At 35.9% G+C, this 26168-nt stretch overlaps 1 protein-coding gene across 2 annotated transcripts in view; it reads right to left on the reverse strand.

The window, feature by feature from the left end:
- Nucleotides 1–26168, reverse strand: part of LOC149776558 (5-hydroxytryptamine receptor-like) — a 386681-nt gene that overhangs the window by 97236 nt on the left and 263277 nt on the right. The window contains exon 1 of one of the 2 annotated variants that reach the window (XM_089941018.1): nt 19347–19759. The exons of the other annotated variant lie outside the window; for it this stretch is intronic. The gene's annotated coding sequence lies outside the window, so the exon portion shown is untranslated. Of the gene's footprint in view, nt 1–19346; nt 19760–26168 lie in introns of those variants that run through there. 2 annotated transcript variants of the gene reach the window in all.

Below are 26168 nucleotides of genomic sequence, written 5' to 3' on the forward strand. Positions count from 1 at the left end.
TGCACTGTGAGCATCACATGGTGTCAAAATTTACATTCGGACATGAAAATTGCAGATATTAATTTGGGATTGAGGTGCATAATCTTCTTCTGATATGAACTGCCATTGACTTCTCTGGTCAAGTGGATACGATTCTTATGCTTTGTTGTAATATAGGTATAGAAAAATATGGACCTTTTTGACCTCACTTGTGTATCTGATTTTTTAAAAATTTTTTTTATACTAGGTCGCTGATTGCGGCATTAGGTTTGTACATAAAAACTGGCCCCTGCTCCCTCACAAGGGCGCTACCGATGTAGTCGGTGAAATTGAACCGATCACCGCTTAGACTCGCATCATATTAGGTACAGGGTTCCACCAATCAAACTCTCTCTGCTGTGAACATGCAAAAAGCCTCTCAAGATGCATGCATATATTTTACAGGCATACGGTCCCTATGTTTGCCAATTCATGGAAATTCATGTCAATTACATATTACGCTGAGCCAGACGTCCGTCAAGTAAAACAACATCAGAGTTTTGAAAACTCGGAGTGTTGCGGGAGCACATTTTGTGCTCGTGTTTTGGGTAGTTTGCATTTTCCAGAGTTGCAGACAATCGATTGATTTGTATCGTAACTAACCAAGTGATTCCAGTAACTTGTGTGATTAGTGTGGCTCATTTTTAAGTTATCGAAACTGTGCTGTATTTTTTATGATTTTCTATTTCTAACTAATTAATAAGAAATTCAAAAATCTCCCCTTTGAAAAACAATATTGCTGCTCTCAAAGGGTTTAAATTTGTGAAAATACAGGGTTCATCTAACAAGAATTTTCGATCTCTCTGTGGATTGATTTGCAGGGAAACAAGGCTAATTTTCGATCTCTCTGTGGATTGATTTGCAGGGAAACATAAGGCTAATTTTCGATCTCTCTGTGGATTGATTTGCAGGGAAACATAAGGCTAATTTTCGATCTCTCTGTGGATTGATTTGCAGGGAAACATAAGGCTAATTTTCGATCTCTCTGTGGATTGGTTTGCAGGGAAACATAAGGCTAATTTTCGATCTCTCTGTGGATTGATTTGCAGGGAAACATACGGCTGATTTTCGATCTCTCTGTGGATTGATTTGCAGGGAAACATAAGGCTAATTTTCGATCTCTCTGTGGATTGATTTGCAGGGAAACATAAGGCTAATTTTCGATCTCTCTGTGGATTGATTTGCAGGGAAACATAAGGCTAATTTTCGATCTCTCTGTGGATTGATTTGCAGGGAAACATACGGCTAATTTTCGATCTCTCTGTGGATTGATTTGCAGGGAAACATAAGGCTAATTTTCTATCTCTCTGTGGATTGATTTGCAGGGAAACATAAGGCTAATTTTCGATCTCTCTGTGGATTGGTTTCCAGGGAAACATAAGGCTAATTTTCGATCTCTCTGTGGATTGGTTTCCAGGGAAACATAAGGCTAATTTTCGATCTCCCTGTGGATTGGTTTCCAGGGAAACATAAGGCTAATTTTCTAGGAAGCGCGATACATGTTCTGTACCAAAAAGAACAAAAAACCAAAAAAAAAAAAAAAACCCAACAAAACACGGAAAACATCAAACATTCCGAGAGCGTATTACTATACCGAATAATAAGAATTCTCAAAAACTCTCCACTGATGTATTTAAAATGTGTTTGTGATTCCCTCTACAGACCATTCCTTTGTTCCTGTGATTTATTTTTCATACTACAATGGCAGTTACTTGGCTTTAATCAGCACCATGCTGGTCGTGAGTGATGTTTCGTCAGGATAAAATAGTAAATCTTGGTTTGAAATTACTGCAGTCAAATGCTAATGCTTAAAATATATAATGATCCATTGCATTTCTAGAAATAAGGTCTTCGCTCTAGATGATTCCATTTCTTCATAGAAATCTCATAGTACTTGTACGCCTTGTCACTAGCAATTTTGTTTACCATCAAGGAATACAAAACCCACATTAATGTAGCATTATAGGTAATTATTTTGTTGGATAACAGGGTTATGTCTTGGACCATATACAAACTTACAGCTAGATATAAAATATGCCTTGACACAAAGCGAAATCTTGGAGCAAAACTCAAAGTTGAAATCTGTACAACAGAAAATCTCCAAGCGATTTACTAAATTTTCCATCGCATTCCCCTAACTCAACATGACCTTGTTCAATACAGCTCTCACCCACTAACCAGCTATTAAAAATAAATTAATGGTTTAGATCTGTCTTGGGTATCGACAAATCGCCTCTATTATATCACAGAATTTCCATCGGTGGAATAGGAACTTCGCAACATAACACCTAACACACAAGCAACGGAGCGAACCATCAGTCGGGACCATTTTCTAAAAGGGTAATTATCTTAATTCGTGTAACTGCTGGTGTATGTATGTATGTATGTATGTATGTATGTATGTATGTATGTATGTATGTATGTATGTATGTATGTATGTGTGTGTGTGTGTATTTGCATGTATGTATGTATGTATGTATGTATGTATGTATGTATATATGTATGTATGTATGTATGTATGTAACGAATGTGTGTATGTAAAGAATATGTTCCATGGAGTGGAAGTGGATACGCCTAACAAGACCGTTTTCCACTATCAGGGGACACAGGTAAATTCGCATTCTGGTTGATGTTCAGAGGAGACCATACGTCGTGTACATGCTTTTGACTGCATCATCTCTTAGATATATTCAGTATCAATTGGACAACCATGCAATAATATCTTTGATGTACCAAAGAATGGTGTTATTTTAGTTTTTATTCAACATATTTTGCAAATTCGATAAAACGTGCCGTTACTGTATTATCGAAAGTCAATAAATACGATGGTTAGATGATTAACAGATGATGGCAGGGCATATTTAACTCTTTTATCCGCTCTTTCATTGCCCTCGATATCAATATGTCAAGGTAGCCTTTTCCCTCTTTTATGAGATTGATTTTTGTAAGGCTTGAGATATTAAGGGGTTGTCAAATGTACGGTTTTGCAAGGCTTAAATTGTGGCAAAGAAAATAAAAAAGGAAAAGAAAAGAAAATATAACATTAGATTTTTGAAAGGTTGATATAGTTCAGTTGTTCGATTGTTACCGTAATTTCTACTTGGAAGGTAAGGGGCCTGTTTCCAGTAATGTTGTGTTCACAGTTAGCAGTGACTTGGTTGACTCAGAAAATTAGGTTTCACAGTGTACGCATGCAATAGCTTGTAATACATTAAAATTTTTGATGTTAAACACAAGTACACGCTTTCGTAACATGCATAACCATCATATTTTGTTTTCGGTTAAAAAGTTTATCAGTACCACATCTCGAAAAGCAAACATGGTTACTTGAGCTGATCCATCTTATAAATGAACTAATTATTTTATCTATCCATTTAATCTTTTTCAAAGGCTTACCATTAAATTGTCTCCTGATGACACTACGTTCTGGAAAATGTCTTAACTCAAACCGGTTCTCGAATATGCGAGTCCCAAAGGCAAACTTAAAATAGATTTAGCCCTTTGCTTGCAAAAAATCACCAGCATTTCCACTGTGGACAACAGTTTTATGAAAAACAAAGAACAAAATCGGACAAAGAGAACAAGACAATGCATTAAAAGCAATTCTGGATAAAAGCATTGGGACTTGGCAATTGATGAGGATCATATACAACTTCGTATTACCGTCATCAGCAATTTGACGTATTGATTTACACTATTCCCTTGGTTTATGAACTTTGCTGACGGCTGTAGGGTCGAGCATAACACACGCAAACATGCATTGTCGACATAAATATACTGTTGCATGCAGCGTAGACAGGTGAGGGTCTACACTCTTTGTTTTACGGATCACATAGATCCCGATGGCAAAACTGGGTTGAAACTGCTCACAGTAGACTGGGCTGAGTACCACGATATATTTTGTCAAATAGTTAGGTCGACAGAGTACACTTTCGATATACCATTTCACTCTATTGAATTAGATTAAATAGTCATAATTTATATTTTTTAAAAGTAATATTGAATAAACAGAAGTGAGGAGTACATATATAATTTGGCAAGTGACTGTAACAGAGCCATTTTGTCAAATCAGATTTGAGTTTAAGCTCGTATTATTCTTAAAGAATAGTTTCTTGTGACTCTTTCCATCAGTATTTAGATAGTTTGATATTTATTTCGGCGTACGGGGTCAAAGCCCATGGCCTGTTGAAAAGTCACGGAAACTGCGGTGTTGGCATTGGGTAGACGCTTATTACAGGGCTAAGCAAACTTAAAGTACCCACAAGAAATCGATAAGAAGATGATCTGGATTCGGAATGTTTTTAATTTGATGATAAACGTGACGAGACGAAACCATGGCGTTTACTAAATTTGAATTGGTACTTTCCATTTGCATTACAAGTCACGTGACTACCATAATCGACACGTTTTTGTCGTTTTTCCGTTGAGAATTAAGCGTCCATTCCTTCTTTTTAATATAGACATTCATTGAATATTTCGAATTCCTTTGTAGAACAACATCGGAATGGGTAATTTGGCTGGGATCACGTGATTACTGGAACTTTCGGTAGCCGCGACTAGTACTGCAAACGGCCGAGTATCAAGTATATATGACAGTGTACGGTTTTGGTAAGTGAAAAAACAGTCAACCTTTTGTTGCTGGGTAGAACACTGCTGCTTTGACATTAATAAGCATATAGTTACCTCCTGAAACCGAAAACGGTACCAAACAACCAGATTCGAAGCATAGGCGTTCGTTGCAAGTGAACTTAGGAGTATTGGTCACTGAATAAAGGGCAGGGAGGGGGCAGGCATGTAACAATATAAAACACGGGAAAACTCGACTCCTCATCCCTCAATATTCCATCTATTCCTTCCTTTTCTACTTTAAACTCCTAATGTAAAACTTACGCCATCTGTAATAAATAATGGATAATTTTTCATAACATCTCAACAGACCGCCTTCAATTCATGACATACTGGAGAAAATTCAACAGTTGTAGGCTGATTTCAAAGACCCAAAAGTAACCGTCCGGAAGTGGCCGTTATTATTCGAACAATCTTGAATAGGACCCTAGACGGAAAGGTAAGTTTAGAACACCAATCTGTAAAGGCTAATGTATTACAATGTACAATATTTGCTGGGGAATATAGATTGTTCTGGATTTACCTAATTGTTTTGATCCAAATTACAAAGCAGCGCTGTTCTACCAACAGCACAAAGTGGGGCACATTCAATCTGTGTTGAGATGACTGACTCATTTTACAGGCAGCAAAGCACGGACAGCCTACAAGACGTACCAGTTCAACGAATATACTCAAGATGTTGGGCTTCATAGATTAATAGAAATTCGATGGGACCTCTTCCGAATGAATGGCCTGAATTAAAGTGGTAACAACTGATGAGCCCATCTCGTGACAGATGCAAGCTCGTTTATGTTATCCAAGACAATTGCCTCTGCGTCTTTATGATCATAGAATGGAATTCTTTGATGACTGCAACGCTGAGATCTGTCCGATAGTCAATGGCTTTCACTGGAGCGCGGACTTGCATACTGAAGTTAATGCTACATCAATACCTCCGCATGGGATATCGCTATATTCGTTCAACAATGTAAATTGATAGTAGTGTTTGATTGATTGCACGTGTAATTACAATCTGGGGTTAGTTTGAGTCCATTAACGTTACAGATGGATTGTTAAAATTAAGCACATATTGTGAAAATAATCTATGCTAAGCCGTAAATACAGCAGTTCCAACGAGAGGTTTGAACAGAAACATGGTAGAATGATGAGGTTTACCTCCGTGTGGTCCACCCTTTATCCACCTCTCCGCCTCTCCGCCTCTCTCTCTCTCTCTCTCTCTCTCTCTCTCTCTCGTCGGGGCCCCGAGTGGCCGTGTGGCCGAGTGGTCTAAAGCGCTCTCCGTTACGGATCACTGACATGTCACCTCTGTCTGCGCGGGTTCGAGTCTCGGATTCAGCCAATGTGGGTATGTGGGAAAGCTTGCCAGTAGCTTCTCGTAGGTCAATGGTTCTTTCCGGGGTTTTCCCGGGTTCTTCCTCCACCATTAATACCGGTCGCCATGTATAGCCTATCGTGTACTGAAAATTGGCGTTAAACACTACAACAACAACAACAACAACTCTCTCTCGTCGTGAACTGGTACAGTGCGGAAATAATTGCATGCAAGTTACAATTAGTGCGAAGTGATTGCGCATAACAAGAAAAGGTAACCATACCTGATAATCTAGATATAACGACATACGGACAAAAGCAGTTGAGGAGATGTGGATTAAATGGATAAGTATAAACGTGTTTCACTGCAATTTTCTCGGTATGCATAACGAAATAATTTTATTTGTTTAAGTAAGTCTTCTTTATCATTATTCCTGTTTAAAACTGCACTTTATCATACCAGCAAGTAGTGACTAAAGACGAGTGAAATAGTTATTTTGAGACATTTGCTGGAGCAACGTAAGTTCATTAGTTCCGAGAATTTTTTAAAAGAAAAACTATGTTTAAAAACGTTATAAGGCTATACTGACATTACGGTTTCCGCTGAAAACCCCACCAGCCTCGTCAGTTAGTTTGTTTTCCTAATAAAATTTAAAAATGAAAAGCATAAAACTTACTCATTTCCTTCATTGATTTAGAATTTTTAACTCCAATGATGTCACCAAGCGGTCCCTCACATTACCATATTCCCCTGTTTTCAAACTAAACGGAAGTTTTCCGTGTAAACAAAGACGCACTGTTATGTACCGGGTGCTGAAAGAGTCCATTTTCATTGAAGGGTGGAAGAAAGACCAACCCTAACGTAGATGATGATAAATGCTGTTTCCTGTTTCTTCTCCACCAGTCAATGCAATGTCCAATTTCAATATTTCACAAGAATCTGCCCTTACTTAGAGAAATTTACACAATTATCAGGAGCTTACTGAGCAGTTCGAAAAAACTGCTCCTGTTTTGTGAAAAACTGACTCGCCCACGCAAATATGGACGCCGTGTTAGTTTGGAAGCAGAATAATGCACACCTGTTCGTGCATACAATTCCTTGGTGAATGTAGCCCACATAAGATTTTATTATACTGTTGTTTATCTAACGTACACGATCTGTGCTATTTCAAATGTCAATATTGATCATTCTCAATCAGTTGTCTCTGCTTAGGAAAAAAATAAAACATACAAGCTTATTGCTGCTATCTGTATGCAAGAAATATTATTCAGTATTTTCTCTGGTGATATGAAAAATAGTTTTTGTACGCTTCACTGGAAAACTTCAATACATTAATTGCTTCATTAATTTTCATCTGCTATTTGGACATGTGGCCAATGTGGTTGAGAAATAAGCACAAATGAGGTACCAACCATTGCCATTTCACCCCTGTCTGCGTGGGTTCGAGTCTCGGACTCTGCCAATGTGGGTATGTGAAAAAGACTGCCAGTGGCATCCCTTGTGTCAGCGATTCTTACCGGGTTTTCCATGGTTCTACCGCCAAAGTTAAAATGGCCGCCATGTATAGCTATCATGCATCGAAAAATGGTGTCAAAACCGAAAACAACAACACGTGAGGTAAGGATAAAGCGATGAAGGTGTATAATTGTATATCGACACCTTATATAAGGATATTCTTGTTTGGTGCGAAAAGAAAAGCATAATTATTGTGCATAGTGAGCTACAGAGGAGAGTATTTATTCTTGGAAACTGTGCCTGTATCATTCCCGCAGCAACTCGTTGCATAGCAGGAGTTTATCATCCCGTGAAAACGAAATTTTCGAATAAAGAAGGAATTTACATTATGTTTTGTTTTGAAAATTAATGTCGTCTCCAATAAAATATCGTGACCTAAAAAGCTGGAAGCTTGCCAGAAAAAAATCACATGCCTCTTTGATATCCTGTATATTTATACTCAAGTGGGATTAGAAGAAGAAAAAAACCAATAAGGCTAGAAAGACAAAATATTCAGTATGCTGGAGCGGAACAGGGGCGAGCGGTTGGTGGTATGCTTGGCGGGGAGCGGTAAGACTAAGACAACTGCTCATTTTTAATAGAAAAAAATATTCGCCAAAAGGTGACAGTGAGTAGAAAGTGTACGACAGTTCCACTGGAGTGTATTAAAATCATTTACAGTTTTCAACCATTGCCCGAATATGTTCGATAAATGCTTTAAAATACTCGACACACGAATAAATGCACCAGTAGCAAGAAAATTTTCAATAAATGCTATAAAAAGTGTTTGACACACGAATTAAAGCGTACCAGTAGCAAGCAAATGTACGATAAATGCTATAAAAAGTGTTTGACACACGAATTAAAGCGTACCAGTATCAAGAAAATGTACGATAAATGGTATAAACAAAAATTGCCTGACGCACGTATTAAAGCGTACCAGTAGCAAGCAAATGTACGATAAATGCTATAAAAAGTGCGTGACATACGAATTAAAGCGTACCAGTAGCAAGCAAATGTACGATAAATGCTATACAAAATTACTCGACACACGCATTAAGCTTATCAGTAGCAAGAAAATGTACGATAAATGCGATAACAAAATTGCTTGACACACGCATTAAAGTTGTACCAGTAGCAAGAAAATGATACATGCTTTAGAAAACGTGCTCGCCACACGCATTAAAGTGTATCTGTAGTAAGAAAGTGTATAAGTGATAAACTATTTACGAAAATGTTGTAATATCATAAAGCATATAGAAAGGGCATTGTAGTTGAAAGAATGCATTAGGTGAACAAAAAATGAAAGTATCCGAGCCCATTTTGCCGCATCTTTTAATTTAGTGACAAATTACTTTTACATATTATTATTATTAATATTATTATTATTATTATTGAGGCTCAATAGCTTTCAAATACATGGTAAAACAAAAACCCAAAAGCCAGCAAACTCTCAACCGTTATCGGGCGTCCTAAATGACCACCTAAGGCTCCAATCTGCCAATCTAGGATGGGCAAGAAATAATTTACGAGAAGGAAAAAGGCGATTGATATTCTAATGTTTTTTGTGGTCATCATATATTATGTTTGTAAGTAATGATCTAGCCGCATCGTTGTATTTTGCACGCATTATCTAAAGCCACATAGGCAGTAAAAACAGAATCTCAATACGGCATACTAGTTATAGACCCTCGCTGACGTTGGTAGCAACACATATCATGTATGTTAATTTGCATTAATATTCCTTTATCTCCAGCGTGATTTATAACTAATTCACATTTAGCATCACTAAAGATGGTGCTGTTTGATGAAATATTAAGCATTCGGCAAGTATTTCAATGCCGGCTTATGAGCAGAGGCAAACATTGACATGATTTATTGGGCATTTACGTCATCCAATAAGAGACGGGAAAATGTTGGCTATGATGGGTTTTACAGCTAACTTTTTGCATACGATTGATGTATTAGCCGCACAGTCACAAATCACTGTGTCTCGGCTTTTCTGTATGGAAATCAATTTGTTCTGTTTTGTGTAGTAAACACCTGCAATTGCGTTGGTTTATATGCTCTGGACAATAGATAGATAGATAGATGGATGGATGGATGGATGGATTGGCGGACGGACGGTTGGATGGATAGATGCCTTTTGAAATATTTGATGATGCTGGAAATATGCCTGATCTTTGCTGTAAATCTAAAAAAAAGTCTGTGTTGTGAGAAAATTGCGCTTCTGTGTTACAGAAAAAGACGCAACATTTATTGCTTAATATTCTGTCCGAATCAGTCACGTTATCAATCAACTACCTCCTTTTTACGATATTCCTTTTAATACAAAAGAGACGTTATATATCACGTACCTTTTTCTAATAAGACCTACTTGAGTGTAAATGACACTTTATATATCATCTCCCTGCTTCTAACAATACATCTGTTAATACAAGCGACATGTTATCAGCTATCTCCTTCTAACGATACCTCTTTTAATATCAAGTACAGACATTTAACAGCTATACCCGATATCTTATAGGTCTACGTGTTTACGTTTATTTGGAAATGTTATCTTTCTAGACTGTATTTTGCATTTCTTTATCTTATCATATTCAGAAGGTAATTTTAATTGGCACCAAACAGCCACTATTTTGCTGATATGCAGGTAAACCCTACGCATACACATATACATACATGCATGCAGTAACGCATTTCAACAACATGAACTGTTAATTGTATACCCACATAAAGAAATGTATCGTATTTCTTATTCTACCACGATGTACCAACACATGCACTGTGATGAATTAGACAACGACAGAGCAGTGGAAGCAGTTGTGGTTTGATAAGTTAAAGATGAAGTCGAGTGGAAAGTAATAGAGACATAATGGTCATTTCCGGAAGGACAAATTCAATAATCTCAAAACAAACCATTATGTTTGGAACGTGTTTCACTTCGAAAGTTGGAAATATATAAACTTTAAGAAACAAAGATGAACACTGTATTTGTGAATAATGTAAGAAATTCAAGATGACAACTGTTAACACTATGTTTGGATATACTATAGAAATTTCAAGATTAAAACCACGAACACAACATTTTGGTATACTACAGAAATTTCAAGATGAACACCATGGACACTACATTTGGTATACTATAGAAATTTTCTAGATTAACACCACGAACACTACAATTGGGTATACTATAGAAATTTTCTAGATTAACACCACGAATACTATATTTGGATATACTATATAAATTTCAAGATTAACACCACAAACACCACATTTGGGTATACTATAGCAATTTCAAGATTAACACCACGAACACTATATTTGGCTATTAAACTGATATACTTGCATACGTTCATAAATATAGGCAGTAGGAGAAGAAGAAGAAGAAGAGACGAAGCCAGCTGGAAAAACAAACTAACGAACGGTCAGAAATATCGATATGTTGGGAGATAATGAGACAAAGAGATGGAAGTCAGCGACATGTAATTATTGCTACATACAATCATAGATACAATGAAACAAAGGTAGATAAAAAGACACATAGATGAAAAAGTAGATAAATATATACATGGATGAAAAGGCCTATAAATAGAGACATGAATGAAAGGGCAAATAAGCAGATACAGAGATGAAACGGTAGATACATAGACACGTGGATGAAAAGTTAGATATATAGACACATGGACGTAAAGGTACATAGACACATGGATGAAAAGATAGATAAAAAGATACGTGGATGAAAAGCAGCAACATTGAATATTGAATAAAAGATACGTATCTGGTGTCATTGTCACCAAAGACAGCATTCATTATTGGAGCTGAATTAAGATTACGTGAATCAGTCGAGATCAGATTGAGGTTAATAATAGCTGGAAAGCTTCGTCTCTTGTCTCCTTATGTGTTGCTAAAATAAGGCTGCCAGTGCAGGATTGGAAAGGTCTAAACAATTCTTTTGGCGTTGACAAAACATAGATATCCTTTAAATGTAGGATTTAAACCGCATTCCTGCTAGATAGTTGTGATAGAAATTTCCGCTAAACAGTTGTATAGATATTAAATTCACTTGAATGGTGTAAATGCATGTGGATGAGATTGTTTGTAGTGTTATATATTTCACAAGATGGGAGCCACAGTAGGACAGCCGGTAGAGCTCATAATCCAAGTGTCGCGGGTTTGATACTTGTTCAGGCCAACCCGAGGCGGCAGCCTCGGCGTGTCTTCGGGAAAGTCACACCCTTAGTTCCCGTTGCTCATCATAATAAAACCAATACTGTTTTGAGATACCATAAAGATAACAAAATAAATATTTGAGAGAGAGAGAGAGAGAGAGAGTATGGATGACCCACTTCACGTTTGTCATAACATCGGCTTTAGTGCAGTGTCATTAAGTTTAGCTTGTTGTTTTACGGAACAACAACTCCAATAGTTTATTTAATGCTGATACAGCTCAGAGTACTGTACCTTGACCGAAAACAACACCACGGTGGCCGACCCAAGTTGCTCTGATGCCAGGATTTGAACCATCACCCTGAGTCCAGCAATCTAACAACAGAGCCACCGCAACTCGGTGTGATTAGGATACATAATTGATACAGAGGAGAAAAAATTATGTATAAAAACTTGAATATATTCAAAGAACAACAAGATACTAAAAGAACAATACAAATAAATGGACCCCGGATAGAGATAAAATAGTTCCCATCTTGAAAAAGACAGAGAGTCGGAATTCCAATATTTCCAAACAAACATCCAGATTCAATACATACTACTTAAAATTATTTATTTTTGTGTAATTTAGACAACCGCCAAACAATACTATACACAGATAACAATGAATAGTTTAGTGCTTTAAACAGATTTTATTTTCTAAATTATGCAAAAGGGGCCAGACTACAAAAAGGGGCCAAGCTACAAGTTATTGCAACATTAGATAAGACCTTCTGCATACGAATACATTTGTATAAATTAACCAAACATAACAAACGGCAGAAAAATTAAAAAATACACCCTCATCCCCATAAAAAACAAGAATAAAACAAAACAACACATTAAATGTGATGATAATTAAAGGGTAAATCGTTGAAAAATAAGGAAGACAAAGAAGAGAAAACTCCAAGGCAAGTAAACAATGATGTTACCAAACTTTGGAAGGAATTGCATTTAGTCTGTAATGCACCTTCATCGCTATCAATTGGTCATGATACCGTCTGTACAAGTGTAATATTGAAAATAGCCAATATATTTAGAAGTAAACGAAGAAACATCAGTTTAAACGCCTAATATCCCTAATGTACTTTTCAAACTTAAAGATATTAAAATTTTGCTCAGTTACAAGTTCGAGTGTACCAAAAAAGTGTTTGTAGACGAGCATTTATTTGAAACTATGTATAATATTTTGCCTAAGAAATGTTTGTCGAGTGCATATGAAAATATAATGATGTGCACTTTCTACTTCTACCCAACAGATGCAAAGGAATTATGTGATTGTCGTACTGATCTTTTCATCGGTTGATACATTGTTTTTTCATTATTCTATGAATAATAGAGTATTTGTGATTATCTGAGAGATAATAGGACGGAACGCTATCGTTTAGCAGGATACTATACTTCTTAAATGTTAGGAAATTTATTTCCGGTTTTACATTATCAGGTACAATATTCCATATGATAGTAGAACAGTTAAGAAGAAACGTGTTTGTTGTTGCTGTTAGTTCAAGCCTGGCAATTCATATAGAGAAGTTTTGTCGATTACGTAAATTGAATACTGACGTTTTTCAAACCAATGGAGTGCAGAGTTTGTGAGATTTTCTTCTTTCTGCGAGCAGGGGCCAGCCGCATTCCTCAAAAATGTTGCGTGCGTGGGCACTTCCTGTTAGACATGTGACTATCCGAGCAGCCTCTAATTCAACCTCTCTCTAATCTATCTTTGTCTACATTTCAACATCCATCCGAGACGACATCTGCATATTCTAATATAGGTCTTGCACATGTTAAGTACATTATATCCCAGGATTTCAACTCGGCTTAATTTGAGAAATCTTGAAATATTTATAATAGTTTCTTAAGTATATTTTCAACGTGTAGACTCCAATTATAAGCGAAAGGCCGCGATATTTACGATTCACAAATGCAAGTGATTCATTTGGAACTTCAATTTGCTGAAAAACATGAATTCGGGTTTTGCTGGGTTGAAGCTTACCAACCATTGATTTGACCATCATTGTAGAGTTTCTAAGTCGACAGCTAGCGTATGCTGGATATCATGCATGCCCGTAGAAGCGTAAGAGAGAGAGAGAGAGAGAGAGAGAGAGAGAGAGAGAGAGAGAGAGAGAGACCTGTCATCGGCAAAAGGTCTGATAACATTAAGTAGCATAGTTAATATTGTAGAATCCGATATACATGTTATTATTAGACCTGTCAAATACCGGATACATTTTCTCGTTTAAACAGCACACAGAATACTAGATGGATACACTTTCTCTTCTAAATAGCACATAGTATACTAGATGGATACGTTTTCTCATCTGAATAGCACATATTATGCTATTCGGATATGTTCTTTCATCTAAATAGCACATAGTATACCAGACAGATATGTTTTCTCTTCTAAATATCACATCTTATACTAGACGGATATGTTTTCTCACCTAAATAGCACATATCATACTAGACGGATATGTTTTCTCACCTAAATAGCACATAGTATACCAGACGGATATGTTTTGTCATCCAAATAGCACATAGCATACAAGACGGACTTGTTTTTTCATCTGAATAGCATATAGTATACCAAAACGGATATGTTTTCTCATCTAAACAGTACACAGTAAGCGTTGTAAAGAGAATAAACATTGACCAACTCAATTTCTAAAATACTGAACCTCTTTTTAAATTTGTTTGAAATAATTCACCATAAATGAAACAGAGAATAAAAAAGATTAAACCCCAATGCGCACCTACACCAACAACACATATATATTACGTTTCATTAATATTCTGCAACAGTGTGAGAGGAAGTGCAATGACAAGCATTATAATGGATGGCCAGACCGATGCACGGGGGCAACATCATTATTTCCATTGTATATATGTTTTACAGGGATAATATAAAATGCAACGCTGACATATAGATATTATGATGACATTGGATTAGAATACTTTTCTGAAGATGATTAAATATACCAGCATTTGTTGAAACTGTTTTTCTCTGAGATTGTTTTTTTACAAAATACTTGTTACGACGTCAGCGTTATGCTTTTCCCTTTGTATTATCTCTACAATATTTTACAGTCTGCATATGTTTGTTTTATACAGTGCCACTGGTGAAATGTATGCTAAGAATGGTCGATGTGGTAGGGTTTCAAAATTGGCCACTACGACCATAACATGTTACAAAACAGAACACTGAGAAACAAACACAAATAGAAACGTAAGTTACTTACTGGGTGAAATGACTGCCGGTAACTCATCATTTTTCAATGCATGATACAAGGAGTTAATAGGCTGGTATGTTTTAGAAGACAAATGTAAATGGTTCTATGAATCTTCAAAACTCGAAAACAAACGGAACGATACAGTGCATAAATAAGTAATTTGACTGTGTACAAACAAATTGTATCTGGCCTAACGAAAGGTTTCTCTCCAAATTAGCTTGCACAATTAGCTATTTGTATAAGAAAAAAAATCTATAGTAAAACCTGTTCTATTTCACACCTCCATAAACGGACACATACACATAACAGTTTGTTTTTGGTATCCTTGTTCTTGAGTAAACTTAGGTATTTGACCTCTCTATAAAGAATACTTGTCCATACAAGACACATTTTTGGGGTTTCTTGGATGCTACATTTAGATATGTTGAACTTTAACATGAAAAAAATGCAGAAAATTTTCATAATATAAAATCGTTGTTTGAGACTAAAGGAACACCTAAGTGGCTGAATACTCGTAAAGGCGCACACGTTTAAATTTATTAAAATAATGACTACATACGTATGAAACTAAACAAATGCTTGTGTTCGAGAACAGAAATGAAACAAACTCATGGCAACGGTGGTTAGGCTAATTGGTTTCTTGTTGAAAAGAAATGCAATCTGCAAGCTGAAGTACGATAGCAAACAATGTCGATGATACTAAAAGGATACTTTTATTTTGAAATAATCCAGAGGCTCAGAAAAAGCGCACATATGATTCCTGCTATTTGGATAGAATGACTATATAAATTTCTTTTTAATTCTGCAAGGGATGTTATGCGAATCAATTTTAAGATTCTTCACGCTTTAAAACACAAAGATTGTAACTATTGATTGCCAAGTAAATATGATGACGTTGTTCATTTATGTAAAAAAAAAGAGATGAATTTTGTTTGAAAAAATATTTCTTAGTATGTTTACTTTGGTGGCAATTGTTATCGCAACGAGTTAGCGTTTTGTCTTTGCTATACTGTCCCAAGATGGCTGATTATTTGACAACCATGCCTGGCACAGTATCATAGGTATGTACCAAGTATGTGTAATGTAAAATCTATTTTGTATCTGTTATGAATTCTTCAAAAGACTAATTGCGACGATCAATGCAAATTGTCCATCTCACTTGTATAACAAATGTTTTTATCTAAAAGTTTTATTTGATTTTTTTGGTACATTCAAACATATCCGTCGATTTTCTTGCTGTAGGCCTAAACAAGACAAATTATATTATTCACGAGTATTGAAGCGCCTTCGTATCAACTATTAATGCGCACTATAACACAATCACGTTCTACATTACGGCTTGCACGAAGAATAGCCTAATACCAATAAATTTAGAAGCCTTAATCGACTCCAGACTGATATAACGATGTCAGATTAATTATCTTGTCCATGAGGGTCAAGCTGGTGCAAGTGTATGAGATATACAGGTACCGACAATAAAATTCGATACTAAGTATTAGGAGCTAGAATGGCACGCAAATGATAAGGTCATCTAGTCAAATTAATCTAAGATGATAGCAAAGACGATAAAGAACAACTAACAAGCTATTTACTCATGAAGTGTCAGATAACTTTGTTTTCCTTTTAATTCAAATGGACAAAATTACATTTTTGAAAGGTATATGATAATGGCAGTAGCAAGGCAAATATCGGTTATTTGCTTGTATTTTGAAAATATTTATGTACAAGTACCTGACATGTATGTTTCGAGGCATTCTCTTTAGTCACGGTATAAAATTATTAATTTATAAGTGGTACAAACCCTTGTAAGCACCCTGTATTAAACGAAAAACCAATCTGAAACGTTTTATATTGCTACGATAGCAGAACTAAGCAAGAAAATGATTAAGCCTGGCAAAGAAACCACGAACAAATAAAATATAAACAGTGTCTTATAAAAAATAAACAGTGTCTAATAAACAGTGTCTTATAAAAAAGAAACAGTATCATATAGAAAATAAACAGTCATATAAAAAGTGTCTTATAAAAAATAAACAGTGTCTTATCAAAAAATAGTGTCATATAAAAATGAGCATTGTCTAATAAACAGTCATATAAAAAATAAGCCGTGTCATATAAAAATAAGCAGTGTCATATAAACAATAAGCAGTGTCATATAAAAAATAAACAGTGTCATATAAAAAAGTGTCTTATAAAAAATAAACAGTGTCTTATAAAAAAATAAAGTGTCATATAAAAAATAAGCAGTGTCTAATAAACAGTCATATAAAAATAAGCAGTGTCATATAAAAAATAAGCAGTGTCATATAAAAAATAAACAGTGTCTTATAAAAAATAAACAGTGTCTTATAAAAAATAAGCAGTGTCTAATAAACAGTCATATAAAAATAAGCAGTGTCATATAAAAAATAAACAGTGTCTTATAAAAAATAAGCAGTGTCTAATAAACAGTCATATAAAAATAAGCAGTGTCATATAAAAAATAAGCAGTGTCATATAAAAAATAAACAGTGTCTTATAAAAGAAAATGTTGTCGGTATCAAAGCACTTAGAAAAGCGCTTCAGGCCAAAGACTAATAAATACCACGGAGGTCTGTCATTTTAATGACGTATGTGCTGTTGAGTGCAAGCTATACATTATATGAATTAACAGTTTGGAACCAATTAGAATTGCACATCCACACATTATACGAACTTATAGCAGTTTAGAACCATATTCGAATTACCAGTCCATACATTATACGAATTTAGAACAGTTTAGAACCATACAGATTTGCCTACAGCGCATGGAAGTAAAACTGTAAAAGAATATTAATAATGGATGCACATTTGTTAGCAGTATTTTACACAGCTCGTCGTCCATTTTGGATTTTTCAATGAACATGAGTAAGAATGGATAGAAAAATAATGCCAAACCTTTCACAAACAAACACTGAACGACAAAAGAAATGTTTAATTTGAATTGGTAAAAAATGACTTATTTATGAGAATGAACGAGCTACTGCATGGAAGGATCAGCAAACTGTAGTTGCTTAGTAATGAAATGGTACACGTGATCGATTGTAAACTTAAATGGCTTTATTAGCGTATGGTTATGGTCTTGTTGTGTTCTTTCTCCATGACAAATGAACTTATAAGACAGTGGAGACATTCTGTAAACGTGTACTTATAGGTATCATGCAAGTATCACTTCACACAGATCATTCTAGCATGAGATTGGACGATATGCATAATTTATAGGCATTTTACATTTCTGAAATTCAATGTTTAAAACTGAAAACACCAAGTTCTCAAAGTAAACGTAAGTGAACTCAAGAGACTTTTCATGTACAGAGCACGAAAATTCTTCCTAATGATGTCAGCATCAACAACAAAAAATCGTAACTCGAATTATCATGCGGAACTCCCGAGGCGACATAGTTTTAGGCGTGGACTATCATCAATTCATACACTTCTAACTAGAAACAGTTTTCGAATGAACACGGATGTAACGAGAAGGAAATTACTGATTGAGGTCCAAATGATGAATGGATCGATGCATTATTTTGCCCGTTACATTTTAACATATCTATTTAATCTGAAAAGTAAAAACAGTATAGACAATCAGTTCAAAATTAGAATTATGAATCAGTACACAAGCCAAGGCTTTATACTCAATTTCTCTCCTTAACGATGCTAACAATCGGGAGTACAAACATGGTCTAAATTATACAAATAGAACCATAGCTGCAGTGCAGAGTCGAATACTGCATATTTCAACGTTTAAAATCAGTTCATTAGGTCAGATATTTGCATTATGGGTAGAACATATACTACCAAAAACAGGTGTAAAGTATCAGTTTGAAAAAGAAGAGAAGAAAAGAGTTCATTCGGATATATACACAAATACTGCTTTCTCGTGGAATAAATCAACACGAGTCTATTTCATAAAAGAATATGAGAGTTTTTAAATTCAACCACGAACCATGGCATGCTTACCTATAACGTTAGTTTGTTCATACAATTTTTGCAATGCTAATTTTCATTGGTTCATAGCGTTTTGCAATGCTAATTTTCATTGGTTCCAAGAGTTTTGTTATGGACGGACACCAACGTGTTTTCTTACATCTCGAATGCATGAGAGAAAAATGAAAACTTGTTACAATCAATGTGAAAATTGTTTTCCTTTTAATCGTATGAAAAAACGATTCCACGTTGAAAAAATGTTACAGCAATACCATGCATACAGTGGCTTGTTATTTGCATAAGTGTGTGAATGAAAGCAGTGTACGTTACAAGGCTAATATCAATAAATATGTGTTGAATCATTCGAAATATATACGAACGATAGGCTATTGATATTCCGCAAGTAAGTATAGGACCAAGAAGGGTCGAACTAGTACAGAAGGCTTGCTGTTTCAAATACAAAATAACAATAACCGAGAAAATGAATATCTGATCCAAAATTAACTAGTACTCACCTTAATAAAATCCGATGTAATAGTTAATGATCCAAGCATTTATCTTCAAGACGAATTTTTTGGAACATATCATGAATTGTCAGAAGTATTCCACTAACGGTAAAGTGTGTTTATTTAGACGAAATTACAGGAAATACCAGTATTTAATTAGTCCACACAAGAAATGTTTATTTTTCGTGTTATTTTGTACACTCCAAATGTGTATGACATCTGTCTTCGTCTGTCTGAAACCATTAGGAACCAGGTCCAAAGAACATACACTTCTCCACATGAAGCCATAAAAATTGAATTCCAAACAAAACGAAGGCAAACTGAAAGATGCCGAGGGTTTATGTAACGAAAGCGTATTGACGTGAATTTTTTTCATAAAGAAGTCTTCAGCCGGAAGCCCAATATATGATTTCTCATGTTCTCTCGCCGCGTGTTACATCGGCTGTGTGCATTGATCTGTGATGGAAATGGATTGTAAGCCCAGCATGCGTGCTTCAGCGACGTGTTCTTGTGATACTGCTCTACTGAGAATCTACAATTGAAAGAACGACCCCGCGCTGTGTGTTTATATCCAAATTGTGTATCAGAGACGATTATGGCATCACGTGATCTCACAGTAGCACAGTGGTTGAGTCTTGCGTAGTGACAAAATTGACTTAACGTCATGGAAAAAATAATATGTTATTTAACAAGGCCGAGTTCAGAGAAGACCGCTAATTTATATAGACTGCCGAACACTATAGCTTTCTTTGCCTGTGCATGATACAATCTAAAGGATAATTGCAGATTCTAAGAAAATACTTAGATGTTTAACATAACATACTCTTTCCAGCCTCTGCGCAGAAAGGAACAGAGGCATGGTTTTGAAATGGTTCTCTTATACGCTGTAATTTATATTCTGTCGTAACTGATATGGAACTATTAAAAACGTACAAATCAAATAAATCTGACCATTGTATAAAATAATTTAGTTCAAGTGAATACTATGTAATTATTATACCTCTCATTTCTCTCATGCCCATATTATTTGCACTTCTTTTCTTTAATTTATAGTTTTATTGCATATTTTGTTCTGAATTTTTATTTCATTGACTTTCGCTAAACAGTTGGATAAGACAGACGACCATTTGAAAATTCCTATGATCTGATTATGACGGACGAAAATAAATAATTTATGGAAATATTAAATAATGTTTCTTAACATAAAAACATTGCAATGTGTATTCAAACGTTTTAGAATATATATTTATACCAACATACAATGCACACGATTGCACTTTGCCAGTGTACGTTTAGATAATTGAATAAATATACAAAGACAAAGAGATAGATAAATAGAACATCTGGAAAAGGTAAAAGTTCAATAGCAAAACAAGATCGGTGCAAACTTGCGATAAATGGAATCTCAAACTCGTTTTCTCTAGGTAAGATATTCAAGAACCTATACGACTAAATAACATGTTCTTGACTAAATAACATGTTATTGACTTAATAACATGCTCTTGGCTAAATAACATGTTATTGACTAAATAATATGTTCTTGACTAAATAACATGTTCTTGACTAAATAACATATGACGGATTTGAAAAATTCACCATTAAAAAAATCATACCTTATAAATGCTCTATTGCAATATACATTCTATTATAACACTGATGCAAAAATTTCCAAACGACTTATGTCCGGAGGAGAAAATCCGAGTTCGCTCCCTTTATTAAGCTTGAACGAATTATGATAAAGGTTTGGTTAGTTTTTGTGGAGTTCAACTCCACTCTTTAACACACGATAGACTACACATGGCGGGAAACAGGCAGGCTTTCTAACATACACGCGTGGGTCGAGTGCGACTTGAACCCACAGGGACAAAGGTGAGTAAACTCTAAAACCAAACGTTTTAGACCTCTCGGCCACCGGGCCCCGTTAAGATAACACAGTTACTTTTTCTGCCATCGGATTGTGTCATACTTAGATGAGACATATCGGGTAGATGAACATAGTATGGTGTGATGGAGATGATGAGACTGTTGATGTTGTCAAACAGCCAGTGTTTAGGCGAGACATCAATTAGGTCATAATGTGGGAATACCACGAGCTGATCGTCACTTAAAGGCTGACTTATTTACATAGTATTTGTGTTTTGATTAAGTTGCTTCTAATGTTGATCGAAACAAAAGGGTTTTCAGTTTACCTTGAAGCTTCTGAAAAGACAAAGAGCAATGAACACACGAGTAGACCTATCTCTCTTACATTCATATTCTCCGACAGTCTTGCGCGCATGAGTGTTTTAAAATTTCCGCAAGTAGCAGTATATAACCATGCGATGCAGTTTTTGAGGTAGAAATCAAAACTTTCAAAAGTCTCGCATAACATCATTTCCATAATTTCAACATTGTTGTTGTTGTTTTGGGGTCTAACGCCCTTTCTCAAGATAGGCTATATATGGCGCCCAGTATATTTGATGGAGTATGAACCCTGGAAAACCCCAGAAAAAATATCACCGGCCCATGGGAAGCTACAGGCAGGCTTTCTCGCATACCCATATTGATCTAGCCCGAGACACGAACCCACGTGGACAGAGGTGATATGGCAGTGATTGGTGAAGACAAGCACTTTAGACCACTCGGCTACTCGGCCACCCCAACCCCCGCCTTTTATTAGTGATATGTGGATAAAGGTATTTTCATTTTCTGTGTCGTATCAGAACAATCACCATGCATTTTACCCAAGTGTTTTTATATATAAAAAATGTATTGATATGTGCTGACAGAAATAAAGTTTGATTGTTGGTTCGGCCGATTTTGATGGCCATCTCCAGAATCTCTGGCTCAGTTGGACCCAATACTATGCCTTAATACATTCTTTGACACGTTATACAGTTCATATAGTTAAATAGAACGTTCCAGAAATGAAAGATTCAGGAAAGTTATTGAAAGTAATAGGCTTGAAAAAGTTTTGGATCAAGAAAACTGTAGTTAGCTTTCGCTTCGGTATAAACAAAAAAAAAAGCTGAGGTTAATTCTTTTTTATATCTTGACAATATATTTTAAATAGTTAGAGCTTTCTGAAATTAGATCTAATGTATGATTTGTCATTAATTTCTAAGTTTTTACATCTATTCGGTCTAATACCATTGTCAATTATCTGATATTGTTCGATATTGTAAGCTTCTTACGATGAGAAAAGTGCCCCTGCCAAATAACACAAGTACCAGGCAATTCAGCAATAGTAATGGTATAGACCCACAAACCTTTAATTAATCTTGTAAACCCCAATTCTTTAATTAATGGTAAGGACACCCCACCCCCACCTTTAATATATATTATTGACCCTCAAACCTTTTGTCAAAGATACCTTTATTGTCCGGATCTGCGAAATAAAAATTAATATTCTGCAAAACGTGTAGACAAATTTTCAACCACATGACTCTCTTATTAAATGCTACTGACAGGACGTCGTATATTCACTTGACCCAAAGGTTTTCATATGCGAGTATCTGTAAAACACCCTTTTCTTTATATCCTAGAGAGTTTCGGAATTTTAACAAACATAGTGACGATGCCATCAGGTTAAGGTCAGTTTTAATTTTATCATAGCCAAAAGGATTTAGGACTAATAACACCAGGTCCTAGAAATGATCTATCTCGTCAGAGTTTTCATCCAGTTTTGACCTCATAGTGACAGCTTGTTCACTGTCTTCAACATTAGGCATAATATCTAATGCCCAACTGAAAGACCCTGTCTTATACATATGCGAGGTTCTCTTACTGAAAAAAGTAAAGTATATTTTGCATTTCATATCTTAATTGGAATTGTACGTGTTTGGAAATCGTATCATGATATTAGTCTACGTGATAGCAAGTATCAAGTTTAATATTAGGAAATCAAACTGAATTGAGACACAAAAATCACAAGCCGGAAAAATTGGATTGTCTTATTGGTCTGTCCCATCCACTATCCAGTTTATATTTGTTCTTGTTTTGGCAGCACTTGTCATAAGTTTTGCCTTTATAAATAATAACAGATAAATAATGGAAGATCTGTCAGATCCAGATGTAAAGTTGCCAAGCAATTATAACCAACGTACCATATCGTGTCCGTCATGTCCAGATTTTCAATTTATGTGGGAAACAACATTATGTATTGGACTAATCACTAGATTGCAGAGTACCAATGTATTTCTATACAAAGAGTTTTTCATGTGAAACTTTACCCTATTTTAAGTTAACTGTATATTCCTGCCATAAGTCAGAACCTATGTGTTATCAGTCATACGGTCTGGTACCAGTTTCGTTTCCCCAAAATAACCCGAGCTATCCACTGTCTAGTGTTACCGTACCTTGTGGCTGGCTTGCTATTGTAGTAAGGAGGGACCCGATTGGTCAAACGTCAAAATCACTTTGACTAAAGGAGAAACATGGCTTTTGCGTAATAACTTGAGTATTCCACTATCTACGCTAACCAAAAGTCGTGGATAACTTGCATTTCTCTTTTGGTTTCAGCCAAAAAAAAAAATTCAAGATTACTGTGACTGAGAACAAACATAGCGTTCGCACAGTAACTGGAGTTATCCACCATCTACGGTTACCAAACTTAGTGTTAAGCTTGAATGTGGAGAAGGAGAAAACATCTATTGAATTTTGGGTGGAAAGGTCAAAGGTGACTGTGATGGACCATCCGCACCATCGCATTAGTTCTGCATCACACACGTGAACCAAACTTTGCGGGTAGTTTGCACTCGAGGTAAAGAAGACTTACGATTTAGGTATCAAAAGATCAACGGTTCGAAGTCACTAACCGAAAGAAGAAACGCGATTTGTGCACAAAATGTTTATTGACGATGTATCTTCAGCGAAGTTACTGGATAATTTATACTTTGAGTAGGAAAGAAGACAATTGAAAATTTGGGGTCAAAAGGTCAGGATGACTGCAAAAAGACAACTGTTGTTTGCATAATGACTTATGTTCAAGGGCACTGACCTTGACCAACGTTTGCATCTCAAGTCCAGATGAGACCTATATATTCGCGGGCCACAAGGTCAAAAACTGTGACTAAAACAAATGTTTTACAGAATAACTGAGAGAATAATAAAGGCAACTGTAGACTTTGGGTTCTAAAGTTACACGTCAATATCACTGTATGCTAATTAAGAAAATAATCGGTTCTGCAAAAAAAAATTTAGTGTATGGAGAAGAACTATTAGACAAAGGACAGGCCCAAACTGTGCGGTCCAAAGAACTGTTGTTGATAGACGGATATAACTTCAGAAACTCTGGATAAGATATAGAGAAGTTATAGCCATTGGAATTGGTACATGCTATATAGAGAAAACTGCCTAATTTGTTTTGACCATCAGTGAATCACGCCTCTGCAGATTAACGTCCCAAACGTGACATACATGTACGTGTGTAAAGGTGTTTAGGATACATCAGCATAATTTGGCTATAAATTGCCGATCAAAAACGGATTTTTCACGTACCCTGTCAAAAATCCCAGAAAGACAGCCTATTCCAACCAGAAGTAATTATCGTGCATTAGAAAAATATAACAGAAAAAGATGTACTCCTCCGTAAAGCATAGAAAGCGAAGATAAAGGCAATAAACGGGATAATGTTTTAAAATACCAGCGTTAGCTTATCATCTTTTAACAACTCCAAGACTTTCTAAGTTGGAAAAGCATCAGTAGATGTATCCCACAGCAAAGAGGTTACCTGCATTAGACACCTCTCATAGCAAAGAGGTTACCTGCATTAGACACCTCTCATAGCAAAGAGGTTACCTGCATTAGACACCTCTCATAGCGAAGAGGTTACCTGCATTAGACACCTCTCATAGCAAACAGGTTACCTGCATTAGACACCTCTCATAGCAAAGAGGTTACCTGCATTAGACACCTCTCATAGCAAAGAGGTTACCTGCATTAGACACCTCTCATAGCAAAGAGGTTACCTGCATTAGACACCTCTCATAGCAAAGAGGTTGCCTGCATTAGACACCTCTCATAGCAAAGAGGTTACCTGCATTAGACACCTCTCATAGCAAAGAGGTTACCTGCATTAGACACCTGTCATAGCGAAGAGGTTACCTGCATTAGACACCTCTCATAGCAAAGAGGTTACCTGCATTAGACACCTCTCATAGCAAAGAGGTTACCTGCATTAGACACCTCTCATAGCAAAGAGGTTACCTGCATTAGACACCTCTCATAGCAAAGAGGTTACCTGCATTAGACACCTCTCATAGCAAAGAGGTTACCTGCATTAGACACCTCTCATAGCAAAGAGGTTACCTGCATTAGACACCTCTCATAGCAAAGAGGTTACCTGCATTAGACACCTCTCATAGCAAAGAGGTTACCTGGATTAGACACCTCTCATAGCAAACAGGTTACCTGCATTAGACACCTCTCATAGCAAACAGGTTACCTGCATTAGACACCTCTTACAGCAAATATTTTAGCTGCGTTAGACACCTCTTACGAGATTGCATTTGATTGGTATTGGATATCGGTCTATAAGAATTTCACATAAACTGTGTTTAACCGAATACGGTAAATTGGTTGAACTCCACCATTCCTTAATATTTTGTCTATAAGCCATTTTTAAGGCTTAAGAATGTTTTGAATTATCCTACAGTCCATAATTACGGAATTCACTTGAAAACGTTCTTTTATTGAACATGTGCAAATAATTTCACAAAGGTACGACATAGCTTACTTTAGTATGTGGCTGAGTTCTTCGCCATTTTCCGTCGATTTCCCGTTTTTACGCCGTATCGCTCAACGAGATGGAATTGTGCAGAAACGTCACGAGATGTTCCGATTGTATACACT

This window comes from Sinohyriopsis cumingii, chromosome 18 (genome assembly GCF_028554795.1).
Source record: "Sinohyriopsis cumingii isolate HCF-2022 chromosome 18, ASM2855479v2, whole genome shotgun sequence".
In the NCBI taxonomy this organism is placed as follows: domain Eukaryota; kingdom Metazoa; phylum Mollusca; class Bivalvia; order Unionida; family Unionidae; genus Sinohyriopsis; species Sinohyriopsis cumingii.